Source organism: Tupaia chinensis, unplaced genomic scaffold (assembly GCF_000334495.1).
Source record: "Tupaia chinensis unplaced genomic scaffold, TupChi_1.0 Scaffold000532_1, whole genome shotgun sequence".
Taxonomy (NCBI): Eukaryota; Metazoa; Chordata; class Mammalia; order Scandentia; family Tupaiidae; genus Tupaia; species Tupaia belangeri.
In genome coordinates this window covers 9234569-9242040 of record NW_006160045.1, presented here as the reverse complement: position 1 = coordinate 9242040, position 7472 = coordinate 9234569, and positions in this window count along the sequence as shown.

The following is a 7472-nucleotide window of genomic DNA, read 5'->3' as shown; positions in this document are numbered from 1 at the left end:
GATAAAGAAGCTACACACTGGCTAAAGTAAGTTTAATGTAAAAATGTATTCGTGTAATTAAAAGGTAACTATAAAATATTAGAAAGTTCTTTATGGTAACTTAGGGCTGAGGGAAGCAGGAAGGACAAACTCGGAGGGGTTCAAACCTCATTGGGGAAGGTGTTCTGTCCACTGGGTAACTGGGAATTTAGTTAGGGAATTTAGCCAGGCTGGTGTTGGTTCAGAAATTCTGGGAAAGCAATAGGCTTGCTTTCTGACTACTGGATGGCAATCACCAGTTAGTGCTGTGGGTCTGCAGTAGGTCACTCTGCTCTTATATCTGCAGAGATAAGAGCCCTTCGGAGTGGGAGTCCATGGATACTGTGTTGAGAAGGCTGCAGGAAATCTATTGCCAGGTCAAGGCTTTAAGATCACAGAGGCAAAATTTCTGAGCCTGTGGCTGGAACAGGGTGTGTAGAATGTCATATCTATACACTTACCTCAAGTCCCGCAGGAAAGGGCAGGAGGCCCTTTTCCCCTAGTAATGTTCCTCTAGCACCCTCTACTGGGTATAGCTTATTGTTGTGTCCACTTTAAAGGAGAATGATTTAAAGAAACTGTGCTGTATATCACAGAGCTATGGAACGAAAAGTGCATTCAGAGCTGGGAAGACACAGACAGATGACTGGCACAGAACTTCAGACTGCCTGGCACACAGTAAATAGTACATTGCTGGAAGAAGTGTATCACTATTATTCTTGTATTCTTTGCTTTGTCTAAATAATCCTTGAACAAAGAGATCTCTACCCAGCTTGGTGTGGACCGAGAGACCAGGTAAACTGAATGCCTTTAGCTCTTCCCAGTATTAATTTGGGAGCTAGTGGATTCCTTCTCTCATTTCTGGAGTCAATGTTAAGGTTGATATAAACAGTACTTAGTTATCTTTATAGGTATCATCTAGTGGGCTCATTCCTGGCCTTCTGACTGATTTTCCTGATTATCAGAGACTGGTGCAGTCTGCAGTTTTTATTTGTTCAAGTGTAAATCAAAGACACCGCTTCTTAACATGCTTCGCCCATTTCTTTCCTGGCCTGTCCTACAGTGCTTCCAAGCTATAATGCATCACTCCACATCCTTCCCATGCTGGATGCCACTGGTTCTGTGGTACCAAAGGAGTTGCAGTCTCTGAATGGGTATGTGGAGACAGGGAATGAGGGCACCAGTCTGCCTGGGCCAAAAAAAAAAAAAAAAAAATTTGGTATAATTTTCTGTTCAGACCATGCTGAAGGCCACATTTTTTCCTACCTTCTTCATGCCATTATATTTTTCTGTTTTAGAAGGTGGGGTACGTAGAGTTCAGAAATGTGTTTCTCAGCCAACTGCCAAACATTCCACTATTGGTAGAAAGTCTCAGGAGCCTATTTGCTTTCCAGAGTTGCAGCCAGTGTTTGCCATTTTATGTATCATTTCAAATATTTTATTAGGAAGTTGATAAAAGGGATATTAAGAAATATTAACATACCATTTTATTAAATCATGAACCTACAATTTAGCTTTTTTCACTTTTTCAAAGTGTAAATAACACCTCCTAGTTAATAAATGCTTTCCACTGTCAGTTTCCACACTTTTCTCACTTCCACTTAACACAATACTATGACATGAAATGCTATCTTCATTACACGGGCAAGGAACTAAAGCTTTGTACATTTTGTGAAATTATCCAAGGGCATGTAATTAGTTGTCAGAATTCAAATTCAGGTTAGTATAACCACAAAGCCCATGTTCTATATTATTACATTTGTAATAATGATGTCTTTTCCATTTTTATTCCATATATTTTTGCTTTACTCTTCTAAGAAGTATTATAGCTTTTGTGGTAGGCTGAATAATTATCCCCTCTCCCCCCAAGAGATATCCACGTTTTAATCCCTGGAGTCTATGACTGTTACCTTATGGGTTAAAAGTGTTGGGATGGGAGAGTTTTGTAGGCCTGATTAAGTTAAGGATCTTTTCTGTTTTTTAATAGTCTTTTGCCTGAGAATGTGTGTGCCCTCCAGGGAGAGAGAGAGGGAGAAAACACTCCCTCACTATGGGGGGGGGGAAGTCATGCCACCATCCCTGCTCCTCCATTTCTCGATCCTATCAAAAACATGCATGCCATGTTTCTCAGGCCACTGGGGCTGGGAATCAAACCTCAGTCAGACATATGGGATCTGACTCTCTTAACCCTTGGATAATTTCATAAAATGTACAGATCTGGCCCAAGGAGTTTAAAACGGGAGATTATCCTGGACTATATAGGTATGCCATAAATATAATTCGATTTATCTTTATAGAAGGGAGGTTGAATGAGATTTGTTATACAGAAGAGAAGGCAATATGACAATGAAGGCAGCCCAAGCCAAGGAATGCTGGCAGCCACCAGAGGCGAGGGATGCCCTCTACCCTAGTGTCTCTGTAGAGAACTCAGCCCTGCATGTGCCTTTATTTCAGTTAAGTGAAATTGGTTTTGGATTTCTGGCCTGCAGAATTGAGAGAATAACTGTTTCTTGTTTTAAGCTACTGACATTGTGGACATTTGTTATAGCAGTCACAGGTAACTAATATAGGCTTTTAGAGTGTAAACTCCAAACTAGGGTTTCCAAGGTACCTGTTGACTCTGGTAGAGTATCTACTATAGACATGGCTCATCTGCTCCTGAGCACTCCAATATAATTGTTGGTCCAGAAGGGACCTTTTAAGTCATTGGCTCAAGTTTACCACCAAATGCATCAAGTTCCCCTTCACCACTTTCTTTAAATGATTGTCAGGCTCCTGCTTAAACATTTCTTCCTCTGGCAGAACTCCACCACTTTTCAAGGTTGTGGGATTCATGATAGGACAGCTTGACTAATCAGGAAAGTTCCCTTCATATTTAATGTCAATCTGCCTCCTTGTATTTTCTGTGCATTGATTCTTGTTATATATTTTGGGGCATCAAAGCATATGGAGTATGTCTATTTCTATTTCCTTAGGATACCTAAGAATTAGCTTTAACCTCAGCCAAATCATACTATTAACTCAATAAATCCACAATCAACAAAACATTAAGATTTTTTCCCATGATTACTATTAAACTATATCTAGCCCTTTATGTTTTGGCAAAGTGAGCTTTTGACCCAAGTATATTTTATATACACCCCTATGAAACAGGATCATGCTAGGCTTGATTATTCTAGTTTATTGAGATCTTTTTGGATCCTGGCCCAGTCATATTTTATGTTGTACACATTGAAATAAGTGTACTATGGATATCAATATCTAATTCTTAAGTAAAAAGTTTGGGATTGAGTCTGTTAACGAACTCAAATCAGGTCCACTCGCCCAAGCACCATAAAACCAAGCCATAGGCACATGGTGTGATGAAGGAAAGAAAGTACAGCTTTATTGCAAAGCGCAAAGCAAGGAGAGCGGGCAGATCATGCTGGAAAGACCCAGTCTCCCCGAGATGTTCCTCACATGCGTTTTTAAGGGCAAAATTAGGGGCAGAGGTCCCAGGCACATGATCAGTTCAGTGATTGCTTCAAGAGGGCATGATCAGCTCATGGGCATTCTTGATTGATGAGGCCTTAGATAATCAAATTTCTCTTCAGGTGTCTGGAACCATTCAGCCTGGAGTCTCTGAGCTCACAACCAGCAGTTTCCAGTCTACAAAACATCTTACATATTGAAATGAAAACCTTCTTTCCTTTAAGTGAGGGTTTTAGAGGTCAAATGGCCCTCACTCATGGTCCATGTTGGTCATTATCATAACCAAAGTCTGAAGACTTACTCCTTACTCTGGGCCATTACAATGCAAATGGACTTTATATTTCAGGAACCCTAGAAAATACATTAGGGGGTTCTTGCTCTGTTTCAAGTCTAGAAAAATATAGCAGCATGGCATTAGAAAACTTTTGTCAGTATAATTACAGATCTGCTAAACATGATATCACCATTCTGTCCATAAGGATATCATGAGAACCTCTACTAAATGCCCTGTTAAACACCCAGATTATGTCAGGACTAGCAGTTGGTGTAATGGCTGTATCGCTGGACTCCCATGTAGTCAACTGCGGTTCAAGTCCCGGACCCGGTGGCTTAAAACTCACGTCGGTGCATGTGCGTGCGTGCCCAAGATCCCGTGAGGAAAATGGAGGAGAAGGGATTGCAGCGTGACCATCCCCCCGGGGGGTGATTTCTCGCTTTCTATCTCTCTGTCTCTCTGGCGAGTGCATGCACCCTATAGCAAAAACCTCTCTTAAAAAAAAAAAAAACACAGATAATGTCAATAATACTCTCTTTATCCATTTATGCAGTTTACACTTGAAAGTGTTATGCTTTTTTTTAATATTTCAAATTGCTTTAAGGCTTTTTATAATTGATCAAGAATCAAGCATCCAAGTATCAACAGAAAATAACCAACTCTAAGAAATTAATAATTAATCATTAATGTGGTTTATTTCCAAGCAGATGTATGAGTGACCGAGGCCCAGAGAAGAGGCAAAACATGCCTTTCTCTCTGGGTGATGAGGTACAGTGGTTTCTTTTATTTGATTTTAAGAGTGAAAGACAGAGTTTGAAATGTAGTGAAAAGTTTTTCCATTGGTCTGACCCAAAAAGGCAGGACATGTTGGTTTCAAAGCTTTTAGGGTGGTGACAAGAAAAGGAAGGTTGCTGAGATCAAAAAGGAATACACTTTAATAGTGATAAGGAGGCTTAATATACATCACAAAGATATTCCAATACTATGCCAAGGGCAGGATGTAGGAATCCTGTTACTAATGGGCCAAAATGGTGTCAGCATCTGTGGGCTTGACTCCCCGTAGGCCCTCTGGAAAGGTCTTTGGAAAAATAGGAAAAAAGCAGTCAGATTTCTGTCCACACAAGTAAACTTGTCAAAAAAGAAAATAAGTGAATAAATACTCAGAAATTTGCTTTTTATTACATTTAAAGTAGCTGTTGATTTTCTTGAAACATAAAAGAGAATATTTTTTAAATAATTATTTTTATTTGACTTTATTTTATTTGTTTATTTTAATTTGACCAGAGAGGGGCAGAGTGAGAGAGAGCTAGAGAGAGGGAAAGTGAGAAAGCAAGCTGCCTTGTCCAGGACTCAAACCATGGTCAGCCATGTGGGAGTCCAGTGCTCTTAACCATCATGCCATCTACCAGCCCCCAAAAGAGAATATTATTAAAAGATGCTCATTATTGTAAGGGAAATACAGTGGGGTCATAGGACTCCTCATTGACACTGAAGTGTTGACTAGAAAAGAAACCACACTCTTTTTGACATAATGAAGGTGGACATTGGAGAGGTCCAGTATGAGATCCTGATCCTTGTTGTAACACTGTCCTCACTCAGCCACTCAGAACCAGTTTCTATGAAACTTGTCTGTGAACTTCATTCCAAATTAGATAAAATTTAAGCAATTAAGTTTTTTTCTTAAATAAAAGATTAATCATCATTCACAGTTTTTGAAATTCAAATTAGGATAACCAAGAGTGGATGAGTCAGTTAAAAGCAGACTTTTGGGTGCCCATCAGGTTTTCAGCCATGTGGGCACTGAGATAACCTAAAATAAATAAATTTTAGTTCACAATACTTTTTTAAAAGTGGCAAATGAGTGTGTAAAGAAACAGGGCAATAATTTTAACTTTTAAGCTTATGTTTTGAAGATTATTTTCTTCAGAGAAAATAATTTTAATATTGATTAACTTCTCTTACGAAAGCAAAATGAAAGCTGTGTGAGGAATGTAAGAATAATGCACCGGACAGTGTAAAATCGCTCTCATCTTTACAATGGAAAGGAGTGACCAGATGACTTTTAAGATGTTTCAGTTATAAAAACGCAGAATTAAAGTGTTGGAGCAAATGGCTCAAGTTATATAGAATGGCTAGTTCCTAATCCAGGGCATTGCTATCTGAGCATGTGAAAAAGCTCTGACAAATTAAAATACTGACTAGATGAGAAGCATGGGACTTAAAAGCTCCACCACACACACAAAAAAGGGTAAAGGCATTAACATCCATAAAGCATAAATCAAAAGTTCACACATGCAAATGGAATCCAGAGGCATAACTACTGCAGATTTAGCCAAAATGGTGAGTTTTGAGGTATTTTCAGATTGCAAGGGAGCAAGAATTGACAAAGAAGAGTAGAAAGAACTTTTCAAAAATAGGCGAATTTCAGTCTCAAAAATTAGAGATAAGTAAAAGAGAAACATGAGATCTACCTTGGTCTTGTCATCCTTGTAAGAAAAAAAAAAAAAGCTAATTTACTTAACAATCTCCATTTCTTCAATAAATATTTATTGAGAACATACTGTATATTAGTCACTGTGATAAGACTTCACTGTCAAATGAAACAAAACGGATCCTCATGAAGCATAGTTTAATAGGAGTGACAGATATTAACCTCATAAATGAACAAATAATATGTAATTTTAAATTGTGGTGAGGGCCATAAAGGAAAATTATCCAGTGTTAAAATCATGCCAGGCACGTGTATGTGTGTGTGCACCCAAAATCCCAAGACAAGAATGGACAAGAAGAGATTGCAGTGGGACCTACCCCCGACCCCTGGCAGTGGTGTGTGTGTGTGGGGGTAATTTCTCACTTTCTCTCCCCCCCCCCTCTGGTGAGTGCATATACCTGATAGCAAAAACTAAACAAATTTTTAAAAAGATATTTCAGTTTTTCCCAAAAGGATAAGTTGAAGTTAAAGAGTTGAACACTGAAAAAAAATATGCATGGATGTTGATGTAAGAAATAGATTTCCATGTATTATGAACTAAATGTTGTCCCAAATTCATGTGTTCAAGCCTGTGGACAGAAGTCTGACTGCTTTTTCCTATTTTTCCAAAGTCCTTTCCAGAGGGCCTAGGGGGAGTCACACCCACAAACATTAACACACCATTATTTTCCATTAACAGGATTCTTCCTGCATCCTGTCCCTGGCATAGTATCTTTAAGATATATATTTCAACCAATTACAGTATATTATTTTGCTTATCTCTTCCCAAAACACAGAATTTCCCTTTCCTTGAGATGTAGATCAACGAATCTCTTTCTAGGACATGGATCTTCCCTTCTAATTACCAACCTAAAAATTGTGGAACCCACGTATAACCTACAAGCTCCCACTTCCATGTGTCCTTCCTTTTCAGACCAGACCAGTGGAAATCTCTTGACTAATTTTGTCCGTCACTCTCAAAATCAAATAAAAGGAACCCTTGTACCTGATCACACTGAGAAAGGCATACATGCCTCCTCTCCAGGCCTAGGTCACTCATATGTCTGCTTAGAAATAAACCATATTAATTATTAATTCTTTAAGAGTTTATTATTTTCTGTTGACAAGCCTTAACTCCCAATTTGATGATATTAGAAGACTGGGCCTTTTGGCGGTTAATTAGGTTTAGATGATCATAAGATCACAACATATAGAGACAGCAGAGATTTCTTTCCAGGC